This window comes from Mustelus asterias, chromosome 27 (assembly GCF_964213995.1).
Source record: "Mustelus asterias chromosome 27, sMusAst1.hap1.1, whole genome shotgun sequence".
In the NCBI taxonomy this organism is placed as follows: domain Eukaryota; kingdom Metazoa; phylum Chordata; class Chondrichthyes; order Carcharhiniformes; family Triakidae; genus Mustelus; species Mustelus asterias.
Window position 1 is genome coordinate 17,965,128 of NC_135827.1, and position 13,784 is coordinate 17,978,911.

General features: G+C 46.9%; 1 protein-coding gene and 1 pseudogene across 3 annotated transcripts in view; both read right to left on the reverse strand.

The window, feature by feature from the left end:
- Window positions 1-13,784, reverse strand: part of clmpa (CXADR like membrane protein a) — a 185,320-nt gene that overhangs the window by 145,714 nt on the left and 25,822 nt on the right. The window lies entirely within an intron of this gene.
- On the reverse strand, window positions 9,373-9,514 carry LOC144480085 (U2 spliceosomal RNA; annotated as a pseudogene).

Genomic DNA, 13,784 nt, shown 5'->3' on the forward strand with positions numbered 1-13,784 from the left:
TCGATGGGCTGAACGGCCTCCTTCTGTACTGTAGGGATTCTATGAATTTATTTGACATCTTAACCTGTAACACAAGGGATTGATTTCCCTGTTGTTTACAAGCAAAAGGATTTTCTGTTTCCTTGAACAGTATGCAGGTGCACTCTCATTAATGCAGTTTTGGGGATGAGAATAGAGCCTGTGCACTCCATCTGTTTCATTCTTACAACTACTAAGGGAACCAATAGCTAGTGTTTTAACACTGGTTTTGAAATGGGCTCACTGTGTTCAATCACATAAATGCTTATGAGCTGATCTCCAGATTGGTTCCTAACCTCCAGCCTTTTAAAAAAAAATATTAACACAGATTTTAACTTAAGCCCATTTTGCACTTAAAAATTTCTGACCTATATTTAAGTAAATACAACTATTTAAATTTTTACAAAGGAATAAATAGATAAACTCCATGATGGGAAAGTCACTATTGAATTATGAGAGTGACTAAACCTAGATGTGTTCCAGTTTGGATGAGGAAAATGATCATTCCCTCTCTGGATTTCTGTGGTGCTTTAGATTACGTTAGTGAAAAGCAGTTGGTAATGAGTACACATGGAGGATTGAGCCTTCTCCAATATTCCATGCTTAGGTTAGATTCTGTTCACAGAACCCTACAGTGCAGAAGGAGGCCATTCGGCCCATCCCAGGCCCTATCCCTGTAACCCCATGTATTTACCCTTACACTAAGGGGCATTTAGCATGGCCAATCCATCTAACCCGCACATCTTTGGAGTGTGGGAAGAAACTGGAGCCCCTGAAGGCAATCCACGCAAACACGGGGAGAACGTGCAAACTCCACACAATCACCCAAGGCCGGAATTGAACCCGAGTTCCTGGCGCTGTGAGGCAGCAGTGCTGACCACTGTGCCACCTGTAACTACAGTGTCACTACTCCAATTATAGGATTCATGCTACAAGTCAAGAAACTGCTGCTAGGGCACACAAAAGGAAAATGTGAGGGAATGAACTTTTAGTATGAAATATTATCCCCCATCTGTGACATATTAAAAAATTATTACAAGAAAGAAACAGTCTAATGTGACAGGGAATATTTGTTCTTCTTGTTGAGATGCATTACATCTTTCTGGATAAAAACTGCCCAGCGGATATCATCTACTGGAACATCAGTGAACTGTTTCATTGGCGATTGTAACGATAGGCACTCTTTGTGGTCCTGTATTACGATTGCCACGTGCATGAAATTAGTCAGGAAAGTTCAGTGTCAGACAAGTAGCTCCCACCTACCATCAAAAAGGATTCTATGTAATTATATGGGATTCCATAGAATGCATTGCTGTTTGCTGTACCTGCAAGCATACTTTCAGTGACTGATGCATGAGGATTACATTGATAATGGTCATTTAAAAAAAACTCCATAATTCAGCTCACCCTCCCTCCCAGTCCAGGTCCATATATCAACCGCAGTATAAGCGGAGGTGCAGATGTGGCAACGAGTAATTTTCAATTGAAATTGGCTGCGTAAAATTGATTTTGAAAAACGTTAACTGTAGAATGGCATGAACAGACCTTGAAGAGGCAGATTTTCAGACAAGCTAAAACACAGCCGTGTAGATTCTGTTATGTGAGCTCTGCCATGTTGGCTTGCAAGGAAGGTTTACACTGCTATAGCAAATATTACAGCTCTTGCAACACTAATTAGCACAATGTGTTTCTTTTATATTGTGCTGTAACAATTCAGGTTTTTAGTTAAGATAAATGTTTCCCGGTATGAACTGTGTTGTGTTACAAACTAAAACCCACAACTTTAACCTTCTTCCTTCGCTGGGACTGCTTAGCCCACAGCAAATGATTAACCTTGACTGTGGTCAATTGTGCACTGGAGTTATTTGTCGAGTTCCACCAAGTGGAACTCTCATTCTCCTCGTGTCTGCGTGGGTTTCCTCCGGGTGCTCCGGTTTCCTCCCACACTCCAAAGATGTGCGGGTTAGATGGATTGGCCATGCTAAATTACCCCTTAGTGTCGGGGGACTAGCAGGGTAAATGTATGGGGTTATGGGGATAGGGATTGCAGTCAGAGCAGACTTGATGGGCTGAATGGCCCCTGTGGTGGACCTCAGTTGTGCCTTTGTCCTATATGGACCACCGTTGTGTGTGTTTGTCATACCTGGACACATCCCCTTCCAGTTTGGTTCCTCCCCTCAGCACCTAGTATAAAGGTGGCTGTCTCCTCCCCCTTGTTCAGTCCAGGTCGGTTATTTGTTGGGATCTGCTCCTGATTCTGTTGTGAATAAAAGCCTACACTTATATTGGCATATCGGTAGTCTTTCGCCTTATTGATAGCGCATCAATTTTATTCACAACAGTTACTAGTATGGAGCAGTTTCTAAAACCCGACAAGTTAGCATTAGACCGTCAAGAGGTTGGAGCCTCTGATAAATTTGATCATTGGTTGGACTGCTTCGAAGCATTCGTCGACACCGCTACGGCCATCGACACCGACGCTGCTAAACTCCACGTGCTCCGCGCCCGGGTAAGCGAAACTGTCGATGGAATCTTCCGGGACGCTGCTACTTACGCGGACGCTATCGAACTCCTAAAAGGGCAGTTCCGAAAGAGCCCTAACGTGGTTTACGCCAGACACCTCCTAACTACCCGCAAACAGCAGCCAGGAGAATCGTGCGCCCAATTTCTGCGCGCCCTGCGAGTCCTCGCCCGAGCATGCGACTGTAAGGCTGTTTCAGCAGCTCAGAACACGGAGGATCTGATCCGCGACGCCTACGTTGCGGGCATTGAGTCTACATACATCCAGCAGCGTCTGCTGGAACAAGATGACCTAGACCTCCGGAAAACGGCCACGATGGCTGAAACGTTAGAAGCAGCCTCCCATAATCTCGGGTCTTACCTTGGATCCCGTTCCACCGACGGCTCCACTGCGACGGCTGCTCCAGCAGGGCCCAAATGTTACTTTTGTGGCCTCCCTAAGCACCCTCGGCGTCACTGCCCGGCAAAGGACGCGATTTGCTCCGGATGCGGTAAGCTAGGCCACTTTGTTAAAGTCTGCCGAGCAAAGCCGCTTCTGAAGACTCGTGGAGCCATGTGTGCTCCGAGGGCGCGGCCATCTTTGATGCAGGCGGCGGCTGCGCGCGAATCGCCATCTTTGATGCGGTCACCGGAAGTGCAGGAATCGCCATCTTTGATGCGGTCACCGGAAGTGCGGGAGTCGCCATCTTTGAGACTGGCATCAAGGCAAGCTGAGCAGGAAGCTTCATCCGTGACGTCATCAGACAGCGACGAAGATGGATTCTTCTTTAATTCAACAGTGGCATCGATTTGCCTGGACCAGTCGCAGCCACATCAACTCTCCAAGTCCATAATGGAAATCAAGGTAAATGGTTATGCAGAAAACTGCCTGTTTGACGGTGGGAGCACGGAAAGTTTTATACACCCTCGCACAGTGCGTCAATATGCCCTTCCCGTGCGACCCTGGAGCCAGACCATCTCCATGGCCTCGAATTCTCACTCAGTGGAGGTCCTCGGGTGCTGCTGGGGTTAGATTTCCTCAGCCATCATAGAAGTGTCATCCTGCAGTACGATGGCCCTTATCCCCCGCTCTCCGTCTGCAAGGCGCCGTCACGGCAGCGCCCCTCGCGCACCACCTGCAGTCTCTCGACCCTCAAGATCACCCCCCCCCCGTTATTTGATAACCTCACCCCGGATTGTAGGCCTATAGCCACCAAGAGTAGGCGCTATAGTGCAGATGACCGGGCCTTCATTCGGTCCGAGGTACAACGTTTGCTCCAGGAAGGGATTATCCAGGCCAGCACCAGCCCCTGGAGGGCGCAAGTGGTCGTAGTTAAATCGGGGGAGAAACACCGCATGGTGATTGACTACAGCCAGACCATAAACAGGTATACCCAACTAGATGCTTATCCTCTTCCCCGTATCGCGGACATAGTCAACCGCATCGCGCACTATAGGGTTTTTTCAACGATCGATTTGAAATCGGCTTACCACCAGCTCCCTATCCGCTCGGAGGATCGCCCATACACTGCCTTTGAGGCGGATGGCCGCCTCTACCAGTTCCTCCGAGTCCCCTTTGGTGTCACCAATGGAGTCTCAGTCTTCCAACGGGCCATGGATCAAATGGTGGACCAGCACGGACTACGGGCCACTTTCCCGTATCTGGATAACGTCACCATCTGCGGCCATGACCTGCAGGACCATGATGCCAACCTACAAAAATTCCTTCGTACGGCCACTCTCCTGAACCTCACATACAATGAGGCGAAGTGTGTTTTCCGGACACGCCGCCTCGCCATCCTTGGGTACGTGATAGAAAATGGTGTCCTTGGCCCCGACCCAGCCCGTATGCGTCCCCTTATGCAGCTTCCCCTCCCTACTACCCTCAAAGCACTGAGGAGATGCCTGGGCTTCTTCTCCTATTATGCCCAGTGGGTTCCCCGTTACGCAGATAAAGCCCGTCCGCTCCTAAAATCGACCTCTTTTCCCCTGGCGGAGGAGGCCTGTCGGGCCTTCGATGACATCAAAGCGGACATCGCGAAGGCCGCGATGCACGCTGTGGACGAATCCATCCCATTCCAAGTGGAAAGTGATGCGTCTGACTTTGCCCTAGCTGCCACCCTTAACCAGAGGGGCCGTCCGGTGGCCTTCTTTTCCCGGACCTTACAAGGCCCTGAGATTCGACACTCCTCGGTCGAGAAGGAGGCCCAGGCCATCGTGGAAGCCGTCCAGCACTGGCACCATTATCTCGCGGGCCAACGATTCACCTTAATTACGGACCAGCGGTCAGTTGCCTTCCTGTTTAACACCAGGCAAAAGGGCAAGATTAAGAATGACAAGATCTTGCGGTGGAGGATTGAGCTCTCCACCTACAGATATGACATCATGTACCGGCCCGGGAAGCTCAATGAGCCCCCAGACGCCCTGTCCCGTGGATCATGTGCCAGTGCCCAACTAGACCAGCTACAGTCCCTCCATAACGACCTCTGTCACCCGGGTGTCACCAGATTTTTCCATTTTGTCAAGTCCCGTAACCTGCCCTTCTCCCTTGAGGAAGTCCGGACGATTACCAGGCAATGCAGGGTCTGCGCTGAGTGCAAACCGCAGTTCTACCGGCCAGGTAGGGCGCACCTTGTAAAGGCCACTCGCGCGTTCGAGCGCCTTAGCGTTGATTTTAAAGGCCCCCTCCCCTCCTCTAACCGCAATGTTTATTTCCTGAATATCATTGACGAATACTCACGTTTCCCTTTTGCCTTCCCCTGCTCGGACATGACCACGGCTACAGTGATTCGGACCCTGAACAAGCTCTTCACCCTGTTCGGCTTCCCAGCCTATATTCATAGCGACCGTGGGTCCTCTTTCATGAGTGACGAGCTGAGGCAGTACCTGCTCGCCAAAGGCGTTGCCTCCAGCCGCACCACTAGCTATAACCCCAGGGGCAATGGTCAAGTAGAGCGGGAGAACGCAACCGTCTGGAAGGCCGTTCTATTAGCGTTACGGTCTAGGGGCCTTCCAGTCAGCCGTTGGCAAGACGTCCTTCCGGACGCATTACATTCCATTAGGTCACTCTTGTGCACAGCGACCAATACGACCCCTCACGAGCGGATGTTTTCATTTCCCAGGAAGTCCTCCTCGGGTACTTCGCTCCCGGATTGGCTGATGTCCCCGGGACCCGTCCTGCTTCGGAAGCATGTCCGGACCCATAAGGCAGATCCCTTGGTCGAGGAGGTCCAACTGCTCCATGCTAATCCCCAATATGCTTATGTAGCGTACCTTGATGGGCGGGAGGACACGGTTTCTGTCCATGACTTGGCACCCGCGGGTGCCCCGGAGGTCACCACGTCCTTCCGCCCCACGGTCCCTGGTGTCGTCCATTCGGAGACTGCTACGCCTCTTCCTCCCTCAGTCCCTGTCCCCAATGTAGTGTGCCCAGAGCCTGTTGCAGCCCCCCACCCCCCAGCTCCGGTTCCCACTGTTCCCCGTACGCCACCAGGGCCACTGCTCATTCCTCTCGCCCCTATGTACAGCTCGCTTGAGTTGCCGGAGCCGTCGCCACGCAGTACCCAACGACTGGACGGGACGACGGATCGGTCCGCTTCACACACCCAGCGCCTTCTCTCGACGCTCACTATACGGAGCCTGGGCCGACATCGCTTCCTGCTCGGACGACTCTGCGACCTGCACTACGACGATCGCGACAACGGATCAAGCCACCGGTTCGTCTGGACTTGTGACTCCGCTTCACCCCCGTGTTGTTTTTTTAAAAGGAAGGGGTGAATGTGGTGGACCTCAGTTGTGCCTTTGTCCTATATGGACCACCGTTGTGTGTGTTTGTCATACCTGGACACATCCCCTTCCAGTTTGGTTCCTCCCCTCAGCACCTAGTATAAAGGTGGCTGTCTCCTCCCCCTTGTTCAGTCCAGGTCGGTTATTTGTTGGGATCTGCTCCTGATTCTGTTGTGAATAAAAGCCTACACTTATATTGGCATATCGGTAGTCTTTCGCCTTATTGATAGCGCATCAGCCCCCTTCTGCACTGTAGGATTCTAAAGTCTAAAATTTACACAATAGAAAGCAGATTTATGTGAACTAAAACTACTAATCAAATTATTTATATTTAAATCACATCCAGAAGTGAAATTGTGATAACCCCCAGGATTTGCATGGGGGAAATCACTGATTGACCTCCCTGTAGGACTCATTGAATACAAGCTCCCTGGTGATTGATAATTACCTTACCAGGTGGAGCGCATATACCAAGCAGTCTATAAAGCAGGCCCTTGAGTGGGTCCATTACTGTATTGTCCTGGTTGAGACCAGTTTGTGTTCACCACAGGCTTGTGGTTTTTGCTTTATTTTTTGTGCAATAAAGCGCTGTTCCTTTACAGCTGACTCCTGGAGTTGTTGTAGAAATTTAATGTTATTTAATTGTACAGTACAAGGCGCGGTCTATTTATGATGCAGACATCTAGAAGGACAAATCCTCACAGGTTTTTGTAATGGAAGATTCTCTGAATGAAAGGTGTGATGATAGCTGCTTGTGTGTTGGGGACTGGAGTATTATATACTATACAGTACTCTGAAAACATACTGTAAAATATACTCTGTACTGTGTATGTTCTTACATAACCTGGGGGTAGCGGTGAAGGTCGGGTAGCACATGTTAGAGAGTTAGCCAACATGGCAGATAAAACGTTGGTCTTGCAGTCAAATCTGTAACATTAAATGTTGTTCTTTCAGCCTGAAACGTGACATCAGCATTGGGGAGAAGTACAGGGATATTTAAGATTGCCCTGGCATCTGCTGGAGCTGATATCTCTGGCCAATTGAACCGTTTGATCTGGTTGTGGTGAACCATCATTGGTTCCCACCAGGTAGTGCTGAGCCAGGGTCTGGCCAGTACTATGAGTCTGTATATATGTTACTGTTGGGGTTAGGGTTGGGCTGTTCTACATGTTACTGTTGGGGTTAGGGTTGGGCGGTTCTACCTGTAATATAGTTCTTATGGTACATCCCAGTCGGGCTCCGCCTCCTGGGAGAGGTATAAAGGTCACTGCGCTGTCTGAGACCCTTTAGTCTGGGATCGTGTATTATATATGGTAGCTCTATTGTAGTAGTCAATAAAAGCCTTTATTTCCTCGAGCACCTCTAGCCTCGTGAGTTATATCGTGCATCACTGGTACCGTGAGTGTGAAATGGAAAAATGGCTGGAGGAGTTCGAAGTGTGTGCTGACAGTCACAGTCTGTTTCTGTGACGAGGCGGCCAGGGCTCAGAATACACAGAAACAGGGCTTAGTGCTGCACAATGCAGGTGGTTCAGTGAGGAGACTGAAACGTTACCTGATACAGAAGAAAAGGCAGATTATGAAGATGCAGTGAAGACTGTGAAGGACCATTATGTGGTGGTGCCAAATGAGGTGATGTTGAATGACACTTTTGAAATTAGCAACTGTGGTGGGAGCAGTGGGTGGACAATTTCACAGAGCGGCACAGTGGCTAACATAGCTCCAGGGACCTGGGTTCAATTCCCGGCTTGGGTCACTGTCTGTGTGGAGTTTGCACATTCTCCCCATGTCTGCATGGGTTTCTTCCAGGTGCTCCAGTTCCCTCCCACACTCCAAAAGTTGTGTTAGGTTGATTGGCTATGCTAAATTGCCCCTTAGTGTCCTGGGATGCATAGGTTCGAGGGATTAGCAGGGTAAATATGTGGGGTTACGGGGATAGGGACTGGGTGGGATTGTTGTCGGTGCAGACTCGATGGACCAAATGGCCTCCTTATGCACTTTATGATTCTATGAGTGAAACTTGGTCCAACTCTGCCATTGGCAATGCAAAAGTTCGAGGTTAGCCATGTGGCACAAAGGAATCCAGATTCATGCTTATGTAAACAGCAAAAATCTGAAAATGTTTCAGATTGGGGCAGCATGGTGGCACTGCTGCCTCACAGCGCCAGGGACCTGGGTTCTAATTCAGCTATGGGTGACCGACTGTCTGTGTGGAGTTTGTATGCTCTCCCCATGTCTGTCTGGGTTTCCTCCTACAGTCCACGTTAGATTGATTGGCCATGTTAAATTGTCCCTTAGTGTCAGGGCAACTAGCAGGGTAAGTGGGGTTACGGGGATAGGGCCCGGGTGGGATTGTTGTTGGTGCAGGCTCAATGGCCTCCTTCTGCACTGTCGGGATTCTATGATTCTGTGTGGCAACTTGGGGCACTATCGAAAAGATGCCTGCTATCCTACCAAGGGAATGATATACAGAAAATATGCATTCAGAGACCATATTACCAAGAAGCGCAGAAGCAAAGCTGAACAGAGAGGGAAGCCAGGCAAACCACATTAAAAAAAAGAGATGAATGGAGATGTGAGGTGGGTTGAAGAAGATGCAGAGTGAGGACACGCATTATAATCATGGATGTTTTCTGTCAACAGGAGCAACCACGAGAGGGGTGAAGGTGTTGAAGTGAGCATTCCTGTAGCTTCAGGCAGTAAGGTCATTGACAGAGCACCAGAGGAACCTAAGACAATGGGAATCAAGTGGACATCTTGAAAATGTGTCAAGAAGCCCTATCCTTACACATCTAAAACCCCATTTCAAACTATTGGACGCTTCATTGTGGGTTTGAGAGTTGGGGATCAGAATGTGAAGGTTGAATTTTGTAGTGATAGAAGACAATGGTGAGCCCCTTCAGAGCAGACAAAAAAATTTTTATAATCCAAACAAGTCCAATTCAGAGTCTCAACAAGTGAAACATTCCCGATCCAAGCTGACAAGACAGGGCTCTCACCTCCTGTCTTGGGCTTGATCTACATGATCCAAACTGATTGGAGTAGGCATAGCTCCTCCTCCAAGGCTTGATCTCATTTGCATCTTAGCCAAAAGGCCGAGATGCCGCTTTAAAAAATTGCTTCAAATGAAGCTAAAACGTAACCTAATAACTTCAACCAAGTACAGCATGTTGATACTACACTTGATCTTAGCCAAAAGGCTGAGAAGCGACAAAATGCCCAAACCTGCAGATACTTTTTTGTTTCCAATTCAATCAAATCAAGTCCAATTCAGAGTCTCAACAAGTTGAGACATTTCCGATCCAGGCTGACAAGACAGGGCAAGCAACCATTTACCCTGTCTTGGGCCTGATCTACATGAGCCAAGCTGATTGGAGGAGGCGCAGGTCTACCTTCGCCAAGGCTTGATCTCATTTGCATCTTAGCCAAAAGGCCGAGATGTCGCTTTTTAAAAATTGCTTCATATGAAAATGAAGCTTATAATGTGACCTAATGACCTCGACCAAGCGCAGGCAACCCATACTACACTTGATCTTAGCCAAAAGGCCGAGATACTTAGCAAGGGATGGAATCTAAGCTACATACAGCAGCAGAACACTAGTGGTCATAATTTGGTCCAATAAGGGAGGGATATGATGATGAAAGCTGATTGTTGATACTATATGGTACTTAACAAGATACTCTAAGGTACATTCTGTCCTGTATATGGGGTCACCCTACCTGGGGGGTGGGGGGTTGAAGGTTGAGATAGCATATGTTCGAGAGTTAGTTAGCATGGCAGATTCAATTACATTGCTGATGCACTATCATTTATGACACAAAGACTCCTGTGTGAGGGAAACTAATAGGCTTTTATTCACAGAGCACAGGAGCACACCCTTGTAGCTGACCGGGTCTAGACTGAGGCGAGGAGGAGGGACCATCACCTTTATACCCCACTCTGGGTGGAAAGGGAGGGGTCTCAGGTGGAAAGGGAGGAGTCTCGGGCCAGGTGCAGCATGGGTGTGTCCAGGCACATACATGTAGTAACAGTGGTTCACCACAATTGCTCTTTCAATTAATATTGTGACTTTTGAGTGGCCCTTCAGCCTGAGAGAACAAAAGCAAAATCTTGGCAAATTGACCATGCAGGCATTTTTGTGCTAATGTTTGCTAAGTTCTTTAAACTGAACACGTTCAGAGATCTAGAAATAACTCAGGTGTCTTTCATACATGACGGTTAACCCTTTAGAACATAATGCCACTTGCTCGACAGGAAGCTATAATAAACTCCCTCCAAATAAAAGTCCAGGTGCCTCACTTTATTTGCTGACGCCAGATATAAAGGAGCACTTCCTGTTCTTCAGAGAGAAGTTTTTGCGCCGATTAGGTTGAGGCAGTTGAGTTCCTTTGATGGACTTAATCAGGCCGCCACAGTAATGGTAAATCTGGAACTCCTTCGACAAGGCAGCAAAACATTTATGATGCTTGTGGCATCCGGGAGCAGATGTTACAGTGGCATCCAGTCACCAAGCAGGCATCTGTGTCCTCTTTTGTGCACAGACTGTTAAAGTGAGACTTTCCCAGTTGGCAGTTGCCCCCTTTACTTTATGTTTCAGTTTGCATCGACTACCTTTAATCGTTGAATAGCTAAAAAATATTTGACGTTTATGCGAATAAGGTGAACATAGAACAGATGTGACCCAATAACGAATATGGCCAAATTGTTTTAAAACTTGGTTAATTCGCTTCAAACTTAATTCCATGATAAACTTTGGAACATCTGAAGAAACCAATGCTGCAACAGGAGACCTTTGTCAGTCTATTGGACCTTTAAAATAATTTAGGGAAAGTTTAGCACAAAGCTCCATTTTCTAGTTTATAAATTATTCTGCATTGTACTTGCTGTAAACTGTGTCGGTTTTCATTTTGCCTACAACAGAAATTATTTGTAATAAAGCCTCAAAAGTCAAGTATGCCAACAGTCACAGCTGTAAAAATATGAAGAACGCCCAAAACAGCTGGTTGCGAAGTTTGAGCAAAATCTTATCACAACCATAAGTCTTTGCACAATAAAAATGTCATATCTGAATAGGACATGGCTAAAATCTTGAGAGTGGTGCCTCACCCTATTAAAATCTCACCAAATGGAAGGAATCAGGATGCTTTATTTCCCTTTTTCTCATGATTTTATTTGTTTGACAAATAGAAGCAGATTTCTACCATCAATTGCATTTCTCTATCAATGCTTACTGGTTGGTATAGTGTTTAAAAATTGTCAACAGAGATGAAAGGAGATGGGCGGAAACATTTCATAGGGATAAAGGGATCAGCCTGTCAATCATGAGAAACATAAGGCAAGAAACCAATCCCGTGACCTTTAATGATATTCCACTGTAGGAGTGTGAGAGCAAAACGGCTAAAACCAGCATCCCTTTGCCTCGAGGACTTGCTTCTGGATTCAGTGCAAAATAATTAAAGTGTGCTATCTCAATTCTTAAGTGGGTTGAGTATGGGGGAGTCTCAACACTGTCCACAGTAGGCATAATTCCACAGGAAACAACTGTCTCTCATTGGCGTGATGCATATTAAATTGTAGTTCATTCAAGATCACAAGAATTACCAACCTGGAAAATACAAAACAAAACATTGGTTCTGTTAGGAATGCTCTTCTGAGGTGGCAGGTTAAGCACCATGTCGAGGAAGGTAGGAAAAGCTTTACGCTGCAGTTTTGTGCCTGATCTGGACAGTCTCACTCTGACACCAGTTGCCAGAAATAGAATCAGTTACGCAAAAATGAGAATACTGTAGACATCAAATATATGTACACTTGTATCAGGGCTCACTGGATAGTGATCAACACATAGGAACAGGAATAGGCCACCTCCGTGTGCCTCTCTTGTCATTTGATTAAATTCTGTGGCCTAACTCCATAATGTGGCATTTGGCTTATAAAAGTCTATCAATCTCAAATACAGCATCAATTGCTGCTTGCAGAAGAGAGTTTCAAATTCATTCAATTGTTATGGAATCATAGAATCCCTGTTGTGCAGGAGGAGACCATTCAGCCCATTGAGCCTACACTGACAACAACCCCATCCAGGCTCTTTCCCCATAACCCCACATATTTATCCTGCCAGTCCCCCTGACACTAAAGGGCAATTAAGCATGGCCAATCAACCTAACCTGCACATCTTTGGACTGTGGGAGGAAACCGGGGCACCTGGAGGAAAGCCCCACAGACACAGAGTGACCCGAGGCTGGAATTGAACCCAGATCCCTGGTGCTGTGAGGTAGCAGTGCCAACCACTATGCCACCCAAATTGTGTGTCGAAGTGATTCCTAATTTCTCTCTTGAAAGGTCGGCTCCAGTTTTTAGACCACATCCCCTAAACCTATGCTGACTCCACAGGTCAATGTATAATGCATCAGGTGTGGTGTCTAGAACTACTCTCAGTGCTCCAGCTATGGTTTTCCAGGACTCTGTATAGCTGAGCAAGGAACGGGATCCCTTGTTGGCTTTTCCTTCCCTGTCCAGAAACATCAATAGCAAATGTAACACATTTACAGTCACCTTGACTAAAGTCAACGGGAGTCACCGCCCGACACAGATGACTCGTCTGTGTTGAATTGGTGGGAGAGGATTCAGATGGTGGATACACAGATGAATTGAAGCAAATGATGAGCTGGGGTTGTGGTGCATGTAAAATCTTTGGGTTTGAAGCTGAGGTGAGATAGGCAGGTAGAACTGAGGGTGGCTGGGGTAAATGTTATGAATGGTATGGCCATACCAATCTATGAACCAGAATGGTTAGTCAGACTTTATTGGCAGTAAGACATTCACTGAAAGGAAAATTGAGTTATGAGGATTTACTAGTTGCAGGAGTCTTGGTAACAGAAAGGAACATTGCACAAAAGCATAGAACTGCCAACTCAGAGAAGTAACTTTTAATTCTTGATTTTTAAATATATTAGAACACAGTAAAAATAAACAAGAGCTTGCAATTATTATTAATTACATGGAGAAAATATTCAGTATCTTCTATATTCGCATTCGTTGTGTATTTTATTTATTGGATTTGCCTCAGAATAATGCAAAGGTGACATTAGGTTCTAAGTGCGCAACAATTTTATTTAAAAGACTTTGAAAAGCATCTGACCCACGAAGTCAAGCTTATCCCAGCTCCAGCTTCAAGCAGCTTCTCTGCTTTACTTTAGCTCTGAGTCAATACCCAGGCTTAGCCAATCAACCACAATAAACATAGATCAGTTACCAGACTCACATAATCAAACACAGTACAATTGAACTATTGAGCACTCCACTGCACAGGGATTACTTTGGAGGATAGAAAGCCTGGGAAGGAGAGACAGCCTCTCGTCACTGTTTGAAGTGAAAACGGAAATTAAAATAAAGATGGTTTCAAATTTCTTTTCCATAGAGAATCTTGCCCTCCCCAACGCCTTTCCCCTGTGATTCAAAATAAGTTATAATTAAATAAGCCA